This window comes from Ictalurus punctatus, chromosome 15 (genome assembly GCF_001660625.3).
Source record: "Ictalurus punctatus breed USDA103 chromosome 15, Coco_2.0, whole genome shotgun sequence".
Lineage (NCBI taxonomy): Eukaryota > Metazoa > Chordata > Actinopteri > Siluriformes > Ictaluridae > Ictalurus > Ictalurus punctatus.
Window position 1 is genome coordinate 20,091,967 of NC_030430.2, and position 12,938 is coordinate 20,104,904.

The window sequence follows — 12,938 nt, forward strand, 5'->3', positions numbered from 1 at the left end:
TTTACTTTAACAGATATGCACACATATCTGTTAAATATGGATTCTTTGCTATTAGGATTCTATTGCGCTGACCCAGGGGCATTATCGGTTAGAAAAGGGTCCCTGCTTCAAAGTAGACAGTAAGTATTCAACAAAGCAAGTGCAGTCTTGTTGATCTGCATGACCTGAAGAGCAGTGCACCTCAGTGTGTCCAGGATCAAAGCAGCAGGTAGCACACACATGACCAGATCTCTGTTCTGCTCAGAGTTCTACTTCTGTCGCTTTGTGTGTGTGAACATGTGTACGCGTGTGTATGTGTACCGCCTGTGATGAAGAAGCGAGCGTCGCTCTCTGATTACTGATGAGCTGTCTGCCTCTGCAGCATGCCCACAGACATACACACACACTCTTTGTCTCACACACACACATCCACGGACACATGCAGGGTATGCCGCAGTGCAGCGCCCAGCCAGCACATCCACAGCCATCCGTTTCCCTCCAGGCTACTCTCTCTCTCTCTCTCTCTCTCTCTCTCTCTCTCTCTCTCTCTCTCTCTCTCTCTCTCTCTCTCTTGGTTTGGCATGTGATGGCAGAGCAATTTACCTCAAACTGAATAAAATCACACACACACACACACACACACACACACACACACACACACACACACACACACACACACACAGACACACACACACACTCTTACATGCTCTGTGTAAACTCTAGATTTGACTTTGTGTGAAAGTGGTCTGCACAAATATTGTATTTTTCCATTTTGTTTCAGCCCAAATAGAAATATGACATATTTGTTATGGCACTCCCAGTCGCAGTGGTGTGTATGAGTGTGTATGAGCTGCAGGCAGACTAATGAGGCATGTAGCACTCTCTGCCTAACATGTGCCCTCATTTTACCCTGATAAATATGAATATTAATCAAATTCACAGAGCAGCAATGAATCATTTCCAATAAAAAATTAAAAAAGAAAAAAAAAAGAAAGAAAGACTGCACAACAATGAAGATGGTCCACCTAACTGTATTCAGTGTAGGGGTGATAGTGGTGAGGTGGCTTGCATATTATTATTCAAGCAAGTTATTATCATAAAAACTCAATTTTCTTGTTTTCTTTTGGCCTGAATCCTCATTGTGTTCCAAATCACGTTGCTGGTCTATTTACTACACCCAGTTGCCATCACAACACCGTGATGCCGAGTGATAATTCACGTTATATAATTATCATGCTACAGAGCTTCAGCATGTCTGTTCAGCTCTGAGCGTTGGTATTTAATTTAGCCTCAAGCCTGCTGACCTTGCGTTCTCTCATGGGCGTTCTGACCAGCGGCCTTGACCCACACGAGCGTGAACATCATTTAGTGCATTTGGTAACGTTAACAAACCATGAATTTCAGCATAAATACACCATAAATAATGTGGATAAAGTAATTAATACCGCAGTAACTGATATGTAAATGTTAACAAAATAATGAGCACCTGTATGTAACAATGGCTGTAAGAAATTTCATTCAGCCTCACTTTCACATATTTCACAAATCAGCCTACAATTAAGGAATAAAGCACGATAGGAAAATAATCAAATAGGGATGATGTGATGCATGATCTTTTGCTACCCAGAATGATTATTGTCCAATAACTGAACTCCCTGAATGTAGTTTTTTCTTCTTAAAAACAGGAATCTCTTTATAGTCACAGACTCTTACATCCACATCAATATTCCGATATGAATCGTGACATTCGAATTAGTAACGAGTCATGTAAACACCGTAATCCAATTGCCCGATTCAGAGTAAAGCAGCACTCATACTAGACTTTCTGCATGTAAATTTTCTTTGGATACTGCTGTGAATATGGGCAGCAACCGGTATATATAATCGCTGCTTCATAAATCTTTTTCTATATTTTCAATCTTCTATTGGTCACACGTCTTCACGTGATATGAATTCGCAGTTCAGAGTTCACCAAACTTGAACTTAGAAATGCAGCGAAATGCAAATGTAGCTTGCATGAAGCTTGCGCTTCCGGTCTATGAATAGAAGTCACTGCAAATTTTGCATGCTAAAAGACTAGTATGACCGCCCTTAAGACAATATACTGATTCCCCAAATTCTGATTCCTGCCCCTGAAATGTGAATGTTTTAATGAGAAATTTGTTGCATGTAAACACCTTATTCAGAAAATCTACTGACAGGAGATATATGCGCATGCTCAGTCCTCAAGGAATTGTGGGTGCTTAGATGCTTAGCTTAACAGATGCTTACCCAACCCTTCCCATTTGAAGGCGATGTTGTCGGACATTTTTGATGGTGAGAAGTGTTAGAGTCCTAATTAAATTAGTGTGAAAAAGTAGTAATAAAACTAATAACTGAGAATACTCTATAACGAACGGCAGCATCTTAAATCTACTGGGAAATAACAGTGGGAAAGGAAAAGCGCATGTGTAGATCGGCATTCTTACAGCAACCATGTATACAGGAATATTCCGATGCCTGTATGCATGTATACATCGTATTCAGAATATGGCTCCAACCCGAATATAGACCTTAAATGGATTTTGATGTGCGTGTAAATGTATCACTGTCTGCAGATCAAGTGAGTCCCTGTTACTTTTTCTCTAATAAAGTTAATTAACCAAAAAATTCATGTTACATGTTAGAAAACCTCAAATCCCTACATCCTGAAGAGTCTGCTGTGCCATAAAACTTTACCTCTAACTGTTACAAAGCACTGACACTGGAGACTCCTTCCAAAAATGTCCAATAATCTCATTAATCTCTTCTCTGAAAGCTTCACCATATTAACAGTTACACATATTTTTTAATGTGGAGAGTCCACCATACAAGTTTTGTATAAGTTAGTAACAGGTGTCAGTCCGTACAGGATTTCCTGGAGCTTTTTTGTGGTTGTTGCGACCAAAAATGCCTGATGTTGTTGCGGCTTTTTTCAAAATTTGTGATGCAAAGTTTTCTGTGCTTTTTTTGCGGAAAACTACTTGAGTTGGGGAAATAGCAATTGCACGAAATTGTCTTTTGCAGCAATGTTTGTTGGTAAGTCAGACCTTTTTAGCTGTACTCATGTTTGGCGCACATGAATCAAAGAGAGCTTTAGATGAATGCGTATTGTGATGATGTCACATGATGTGTCTTGGGCCAAATCTGTGGAAAATCTGTGGTAATTTTGAAAAATTGCAAGCTCCTTAGAATATTGAGTGTGCTTGATTTTGCGTTAATTACGGCGATCGCAAAATTGTGCACACCCTGGAGGGACTGACATTAGACTGAGTGCATTGATATAAACCTGTGATTTGTCTTGTAGCTGAAGCTACTATCAGAGCTGCTGTTCAACATCTTCTGACCAATCAGAATTGAGAGTTCAATGCTGAGGTGTAAGAATAAATCTATTGCTTCATATTGGTCATTTTATTTTGTTAACATTCAAACACCAATTAATACAAGTGTTAAAGACTTTTTTTTTTTTTTAAATTCATATTGAGCTTCTCGGTTTGTTAATATTCACTAATGATGTAAACAGTTAGTTAAGGGAACCTTCATGTAAAATATTACTTTGAAGTAAAGTATTATCACTTGTGTATCAATTATGCATCCACACTTGGATGAGCAATCATAAGGTCTACACAAGTGCTTTACATCTGAGTGTATTCGTGTTTGTAATTATGCATGTAATCGTCACTCTAATTAAATATCACTGACAATGATGACGATATCCCACTTTTCTGAAAATGTTGTGCCTACAACGGAGTAAGCATGCAAAAACATGTACATATAGGTAGACAAACGCGCATACACACACACACACACACACACACACACACACATTCTTCCTGCACTCTCACCATCACCAGGCAACAGGGCACACATAAAGGCAGCAGCCGTGATGATGGTGTGGCTCAAAATGAGAGTGTTTGTGAGCAGGGCAGAGACCATAAGAACCGCACATTCAACACACACACACACACACACACACACACACACACATTCACTCAGCTCCACACTCCTGGCCTCCTGCCACCGCCAACTGCAGCATCGGCCAAACAGCATGCTGAGAAGCGAGCTAGTGTGAGCTGAAAGGGGTTACAAAAAAACATGGCCAACTTGTCCTGAGCTGTTTACCAGAGGAACAAACATGTAGAACACAGGCACCATGTGCTTGCTGTTTTTTAGTATGACATGGTCCTGTTACTCATCTCAATCCAGAACTATTCATACCTCAGTTTAGTACCTGTGTCAGTTTCTCACTTGTAATGGCATCTGTGAAATTCACTTGACTTGATTTAACAACGGCAGCAATAGTTGAGAAGCTTCACGATTTGATTTACCATTTCCTTTGCACTTTGGATTCACTTTCTGCTGCTGTGGATAGTCCAACTTAAATATTTGCACCTCCCAAAAACAGCTTATGCCTGAGACTGACCTTTTTTCAGTGGAGATTTGTATTTAAGAACTGCTGCTGTAATCATATTGACTGTCCTATGCTCATCCCAGGACTCACAATAAACTCATACTGAGCATCATTCAAACAAAGTACTGTTTTACTTTACAGTAAACAGTAATAGAAGAATAATGATTTATAATTCCACTATCTTGAGTCACCGGGAAGAGGACTACTGTAGAGTCTATTACCTTTCGAGTTTCTTTTTTATGTCATCGCAGGGATTTTTTTCCCCCTTGCCACTTGCCATTATCTTCTCTGGCTTGCTCATGAGGATCCTACATTCAGATTTCTTTAAAGCTACTTTGCAACAGTAGCCATGTCTCAAGCCACATATTTTATGTGAATTTTGAGATATAGACAAAAAAACTAAATGCTGGATATGAATAAAATGAGATACAGTGTGAAGTGCTTTGGATAAAAGTGCTATATAAGTGTTCCATTTACATATTATTATTCTAAATAACATAAACAGAACAAGTGAACACAATCAGTAACAGACGAATGACAGGACACAGTGGACATACCGTAGGACTAAAACAGAAACAAATGCAAACTGATAGCTAAGAACAAATCAGAAAGGGGAAAGTCATGACAGTGCCACTGTTGCTGGGGTTAAAGTGAACCAGAACGAGGCGGAATGATCCGGAACGTCGCTCCCTCAGTAAAAATGAAAGTTTTCAGCTTGTACCTGCAGAGTGATGGGCAACAGAATTCAAACGTGTGATTTTCACCACCTTCCAATTCCCACTTTACCTCTCGGTTACATCATTAATTCTGTTTCTCATGCAATTACAGACCCAGTGTTTTTGTCTGACTTGAGTGACGACTCATGCAATGATTCTGTAATGACTGCACTTGACTATTATGCTGGAAAAAAAGCACTTCATCATGGGAATTGGCTGAATGGTTTCCATCAACCATTTAAATCATTAGAAACAAATAAGAAAGGTGTAAATGGAAACCATTAGACCAACTGCAATTCATAATGAGTGCTTACTTATGGAAGGTAGTCACTTAAAAAGGGAAATAAAGACAAAATGATGGATCAGGGAGTTATTATTCTGCCTTGCTGTACTGTAAGTTGCTCAAAAAACCCCATATAAATCATACAGAATCAACTCGTTTAAAAACCATTTTGATTCAAGTGATGGACTGACTAGATCAGTGTTTCTTGTTTATGGCCTGTGTAGATCTGACTGTGATAAGACAGGAGGTACAGCCCTACACTTTCTATTTCCATTTAAAAGGTGACTGATAAGTCAATAATCTACCCCCCTAAGGCTGATGTAAGCAGCACTGCAGTGTGTTTGCTCTAAGTGCCACACGCAGACACAACACACTGGATGTTGCAGTTGTTTATTGACTTGATGTGATAAAGGCCCTCAGGCTATGCCAATCATCAGCCTGGGAAGGGGGATGACAGGTGTCAAAAAGGGCAAAATAGACCTCTGTTGACCTGGTGTCATTTTTTTCCCTCACTAAATTGGAACACAACGTATCCAGAAAAAAAGCATGCCTTAGTGGTGTGGGGAAGCGTGAAATGGGCTCACGGCCTGCTATTCTTGCCCTGCTGTGTGTCCATGAACCGCAAAAAGTTAACAGAAGACCATTGCTCTGTCTAAGGATAATCTGTGAAATCCTTATTTTCATTTCTGTGCCAGCATGATTGTCTCAAAAATGTCCCAATTTTTCAGTTGCATGCTCAGAACATCTAGTCTGGGAATATAGGGTTATGCTAATTTTGAAGAAAATGATCAAAACAAAACATTGTGTATTTGTATTTAGCAACAAATTTATGCTGTCCGTATTTCTTCACTGTAGTGGAGAAAATTCAAGTGATTATCTGTGGTTCTGGTGTAATGTATTTTTGGAGGTAAAGTAGTGCTTCAGTGAACAGCTAACCTTAGCCAGCTAGCTAGTTTGTTGCTTATGAGTGATGAGATAATGATAATGGGGAGCAGAAAAAGTTTCTTGCCCTATCAAAAAGGTAAGAATAAGACATTCCTTCATGTAGAGTCTTTCAGAAAGACATGACCCTAGCATTGTGCCTGTTTTCTGTTGGCCCATACTTCCAAGATTGGCAAATTTGTGAGGGTTTATGAACTAGGAACCAACAGGAAGCGAAGGAAGTGGCCATCGGTGAGGTTATGTATGCAGAAGAGGTCAGTAAGTGCTTTCCTCCGAATGTGTTCAGCTGCCCAGTGATCAGGGGTTTCCTCCGGGTAATCCAGTTTCCTCTCCCAGTCCAAAGACATGCGTTGAAGCCAATTGGCATTTCTAAATTGTCTGTAGTGTATGAATGTATATACGATTGTGCCCTTCGATGGGTTGGCATTTGGCATTCATTAAATATTACAAGAGAGCTAGTAAACTTTCTAATAATTTCACGCAATTAAACTTCTTCAAGTAGTCCATTTATTTATTCATTTATTTTTTTTTAAAATTGGTTCCTCATAGTCAATTTGCTAGCAACACTTTAGGCAGTGTATGTATATTGTCCTTCAGTGGGATCAAGAAAGCATCCGTCTGAGTTCTGATGCCAAGATCTTGGAGAAATCTTCATCTTATCTTCTATGTCTCAGCGGAGGCACAATATGTGAAGCATGACATGATGTTAATGTGGGTTATATAAGAAATGCACTAGAGACAGAAAATCTCTAGTAGACTAGACACTATGTGTACAGAGGAAACATGACAGATTTCAGCAATGGTTGCTTACAGTTCATAGCTTCCTGATGCACCTGTGAGTCAGAGTTGGCTTGATGTGCAGAAAATGCGTCGAAAGGAAATGTTTTTGCCGTTACTCTACGCAAAGAAGCAATCATTTTTTTCTTTTCTATATGTGAGCACTACATTTTCTTTGAATGTTATTCCTACGTGGACCAAAAAAGCAGAGCTGGATTCCTTTGCCTAGGAACAAATCCACTCTCCATCTCCCCTTCTGTATGCCTGTTGTCATGGGAACATGAGTGAAGGAATGATTTTTTTCCCCCTGATTTTTTTTTCCTTCAAATGTCTTCATTGAATATAATACTGAATATTGCATTAGTTCAAAGTGCAAACACTTATCCATTTTTGTATTTAACAGAAGTGAGGAATGGTGATAATATAATTCAACTGATGGTAAATGCACTTAGTCAAGCCTGGTTTTTGGTAGACTGTTTACAGTACAGACCACTGTAAGAATATCACATCCATATAGGTAAATCAGGTAATTTAGTAAAGGCAGCCTAATGTACCAAAAATGTTCTGCCGCCTGTTAGGAAATGTCTTGAGCTTGTGTCATTTTACTAAGCTCTCTGTTGCTATGCTCTGAAAACTGAAAGGATGAGAAATGTATTACTGCTTTGACTGCTCGTGCCCCTGCTCTTTATGAGCATATGGTAGATTACTGGTGCAAATCTTTTGACTTGAAACAGCAATACGAAGCAGCACTATACACCTTAGCACTTAACATACCTCATACCAAGTCAGATTGTCTAAAATCCCTCTATCTTTCTTTCTTTTCCACCTCATAACCTCAAATACAACCCAGGTAAATAAAAATGAAACTACTACTACTACTACTGCTAATATTTCTACTACTACTACTACTGCTACTACTACTACTACTACTACTACTACTACTAATAATAATAATAATAATAATAGTAATAATAATAGGGGGACAGTGTGGCTTAGTGGTTAGCATATTTGAAACGCACCTCCAGGGTTTGCATTTTCTCCCTGTGCTTCAGGGGTTTCCTCCAGGTACACTGGTTTCCTCCCCCAGTCCAAAGACATGTGTTGTAGACTGACTGGCATTTCCAAATTGGCCATAGTGTGTGAATGGGTGTATGATTGTACCCTATGATGGGTTGTCACCCCGTTCAGGGTGTCTCCTGCCTTGTGCCTCGAGTTTCCTGAGACAGACTCCACGCTCCCCCTCGACCCTGTGTAGGATAAGCAGTATGGAAAATGGATCAATAATAATAATGATGATTCACATTTATCATGGCCAATACACCTACTAGCATGTTTTTAGACAATGTCACACGAACACAGGGAGAACAGGTGAAACTCCATATAAATTTCCATATCAAATACTTGTTCTAACCAAATTATAGGTTATTTTGTTGATCTTCACAAAATGGAAAGTGGCTATAAGGAAATAGCAAAAGCATTGAAAATGCCCATTTCCACCATCAGGGCAATAATTAAGAGGTTCCAGTCAACTGGAAATGTTATGAGTCAACCTGGAATTGGATGTGTGTCTGTATTGTCTCAACACACTGTGAAGAGGATGGCTCGAGTGGTCAAAAAATCTCCAAGAATCACAGTTGGAGAATTGCAGAAGTTAGTTTTGTCTTTGGGTCAGAAAGTCGCCAAAACTACAATCCGAAGTCACCTACATCACCACAAGTTCGTTGGAAGGGTTTCAAGAAAAAAGCCTCTACTCTCATCCAAAAACAAACTCAGCTGTCTTCAGTTTGCCAGACACTACTGGAACTTCAGATGGGATCGGGTTCTATGGTCAGATGAAACCAAAATAGAGTTTTTTGTCAATAAACACCAGAGGTGGTTTTGTGTACACAGAGAGGTAGTCATATGGAAAATACCTCATGCCCACGGTTAAATATGGTGGTGGCTCTTTAATGTTTTGGAGCTGTTTTTCTACCAGATGACCTGGACATTTTGTTAGGATACATGGCATCATGGACTCTATCAAATATCTACAGATATTAAATGAAAACCTAACTGCCTCTGCCAGAAAGCTTAAAATGGGCCATGGTTGGATCTTCCGGCAGGACAATGATCCAAAACATCAAAATCAACACAAAAATGGTTTCCTGACCACAGAATCAAGGTCCTGCCATGGCCATTCCAGTCCCCTGACTTGAAGCCCATAGAAAACCTAGGGTGGGTAAGGATAAGTTGGGTGAACTGAAGAGGAGAGTCCACTAGCATGGACCTTGAAATTTGAAAGAGGAATGGTCTCAGATCCCTTGCCATGTATTCCCCAACCTCTTCAGGCATTATAGGAGAAGACTCAGAGCTGGTATCTTGGCAAAGGGAGGTAGCACAAAGTACTGACTAAAACGGTGCCAATAATTGCTGCACACCTATATTTAACAAAGATTAACAAATATTTTTTTTTGATAAACCTGTGTTGTGTTTGCAATTGTTTGATATCCATGAGAGCCGAGTATTTTTGTGATTTTTTTTTTAAACAAAAGATCAAAAGGTTAAACAATGAAGACAATTTTTCACAGCTTTCTTTACTCAAGTCCGTTATTTTGTTTTTGCACACTTTATGTTTATATCTGTGTACTTTTTATTTTCTTTTTGTTTTCTTATTGTGTAAAGTGCGTTGAGAACCTGCTTTAAAGGCTCTATATAAAATAAAGTTGTTATATTTATGCCACAGAATCTGACTATTGCCATCATCTGGTAAAGTGTGACAACCTGAACGCTGCACAGTGCAAAGCAACTTTAATCTAGCCAAAAGCCTAGGCACACTCATGAGTGTGAGATATAGCAAGTGGCTTATAAGTCAGAATAGATCCTGTTAAGATTATTTAGACATTAACTCACTGTGATCCATACTCCAGTACACCCATACACTTATGCACATACGTATGTACATGTTTCAGCCATTTTGTGAAGAAAAAAAAAACACTTTGTGCTGAATTAACCCAATTAATGCGTGCATACTGAACTCACACTTACAGTGTTCATCTGTGCTAAGATGGGCCACATTTGGTATTGTTTCTAATCATGGAGAACTGTAATATTTTTCCCCCATTCCCTTCCTTCTGCAGCCTAAACTCACTGAGTGTTGACCACACTGAGCTCTGATCTCATTGTGACATTTATCAGCACTACAATTAGGTGACATTTCTGTGGCCTCTACTCAGGACACACTGTATGGGTCATGGCATTTGAATAGCTCATGGTAGTCCCACATCTTGACCTCACTCTAGTGCACCAATAGGATCAGACACAGCAGGTGTCGGATATCTGTGTTAAAGCCAGAAAGACTCACACGTGCTGAACCAGGCTGAATTAGAGAACAATGGAGGACATTTAAGATGTTAAACAGTCAAGAACTAAATGTGCTTGTTTTCTAAACACAGATTGCCCTCAGCACTACATTTAAAAGGCTTCTTTGCAGCAGAATACTCCCTGCTTACTTCAGCCTTAATCCCTGTGTAAAAAACAGCCTCGTTATGTTGCATTTTATCATATTTTCTGCATTACAATGCATTAACAAGAGAGCTGATCGTTCCCTGTGGTCCAGTATACAGTGCCTTCACAGTTATCTATCCAGCTCCAAGGGTCACATCTCACTTCCACTGCATCGCTCATTAGTCTGAAGGCCTTTCTAATGGCAACACAGTAATTGGAGCCATAAATAAGGTGGCCTCCGACAAGCCTCTATCACCACGGCACAAAAGGAATGCCACTGACCGATAAAAGAGATGTGTTTAATCAACGGCACAGTCGGCCGGGATGATAAAACCCCTGTTACTATGCAACACCAAGACTGGGAGACAGTCATGCCTGGCACAGCGTGTGCTGAGCAGAGATTTATCACCTAGCTCGCTGAATCCCAATGGTATAAGAAATGGGGGCCTGACTCATGGTTTTCTCTATTTAGCTCTTATAATTAATCAGGATATCCATATGATTAATGATTCGTTATCAGCATGATTGACTTTAGGTATGTATTTGACTCTAAAGTATGTATGTGGGAGTTTGTGTGGGAACTATATCATAGACCTGGAGATACAAGACAATCCTAGCAGGCAGTTGCCATTTGTGTCCCACTGATGTTACATTTACAAATATGTAAAGACAAAAGACATTTTAAACACTTTAATAAAAGAATATAGAATATCAAATATTTTTATATATTATATTATATATTTTTTCCTATTGTTTTTTGCATTAATGTGTGAATCCATTGAATATCTCATGCTTCAAACATCCTTTTCCATGAGTTATTCATTACTGTTTATGAAAAGCTTACATTTTAGCCATTCATCCAGCAGGAAGTTGCATCATCTAAATTTCCTGAAGATCATGGGAAGAAGAAAAGTTTTCTCATTCCTTTTTTCAATATTTTCAGTGATATTGACTGATGAGTCAATGTTGAACATTTTCAAACACATTTTAGAATGGTTAAATGTGTCTTTCAAGTCTTGTGTCCTTTCCCCTTCAGTGAATTACTCTTTCTGCCAGGATCATTTTACGCACATTTGGTCTGACTGCAAATAAATCTGAAAAAAGAAGAGCAAAAGAAGATCAGTTTTCAGCCATCTCATTTGTAGAAAAATCATAAATGCTACAGCTAAATCGTTCATTTTGCCCCCTCTGCTGATATCTTTTTTTTTAGTCTGAATAAAAGTGTCTACAGTTAATATCCATAGGACATGTTGAGCCTTTAGAGGCTGATACCAGACACGTGTCAGGAGAGAAAACATGCCAGATTGGTGCTCTACAAGGGACCAGGAACCTTTAAATGGTAGAAAGTAGATCACCTGACCATGGTGAAATGCAGAGCTCAGACAGTGTGAAATCTAGTGGTATTTGGAGGTGATATTCTCTTTAAGAATTCTGATTGCTGCAGTCTGTAAGTCAGTGTGTCTGGAGATTTGGACACCATTGAGGTACTAAGACTAAAATATTTTTAATGTTGGTTCTACAACAGTGGTTTGGATTGACCAGTTTTGTACACGCTACAAAAATAAATCTGAAGCCCTCTCTCATTTTCCATACTTATATTATTCATATTACTCTGTTATTGTTATTAATGTGTATTGATGTGTATCAGAATTGTATCACAACCTTAACCCTCAGGCACGGTTTATTTCTGCCTTTCTCTTCTTTCCTCCTATATCTATCTCCTGTATCTATCTCGCACTGATTTTTCAGACTCAGTCAGGCGGAGCTTGTATCACTGTCAGCTCGATGGATGAACTATATTTTTCCTCACTTTGAATAAAGCATCTGCCAGATAAAATACATGTACATATAAATGTAAAAAATATTCTCCAGAATGCCACCACATGATATGCAAATAGAAGAAAGGCGGTAGAAGCACAAATGCTACATTTAACTTATCATCTTTTACGAGAGGCTTTAAAAACGTGGCTTTGAAAGGGAAAAAAAAGGATTACTCATCCTCCTCCCTTGTTTGCTTATAAAACAATCTTATTATTAACACTTGTATAACCACTTGCAGCTAATTAGCCCCCTTGACAATAAGATTTATTAGATTTATTTGTCTTTGGCATTTTTCTTTCTTAATATAAAAACATTAACAGTATCTCTGGGGGCAAATTGGAATCTCTTTTGTTGACGATGCAATTTATTAACATCACTCTATTAAAGTATTAACCAGAGTCGTTTCCAATTAAACTATGAAAAGTAATTCTACCATTTAATTTAAATGGAATTATACAAGATACAGTGAAGGCTGGGCTAAAAAAAATATCAGTAACTCGTCCATACT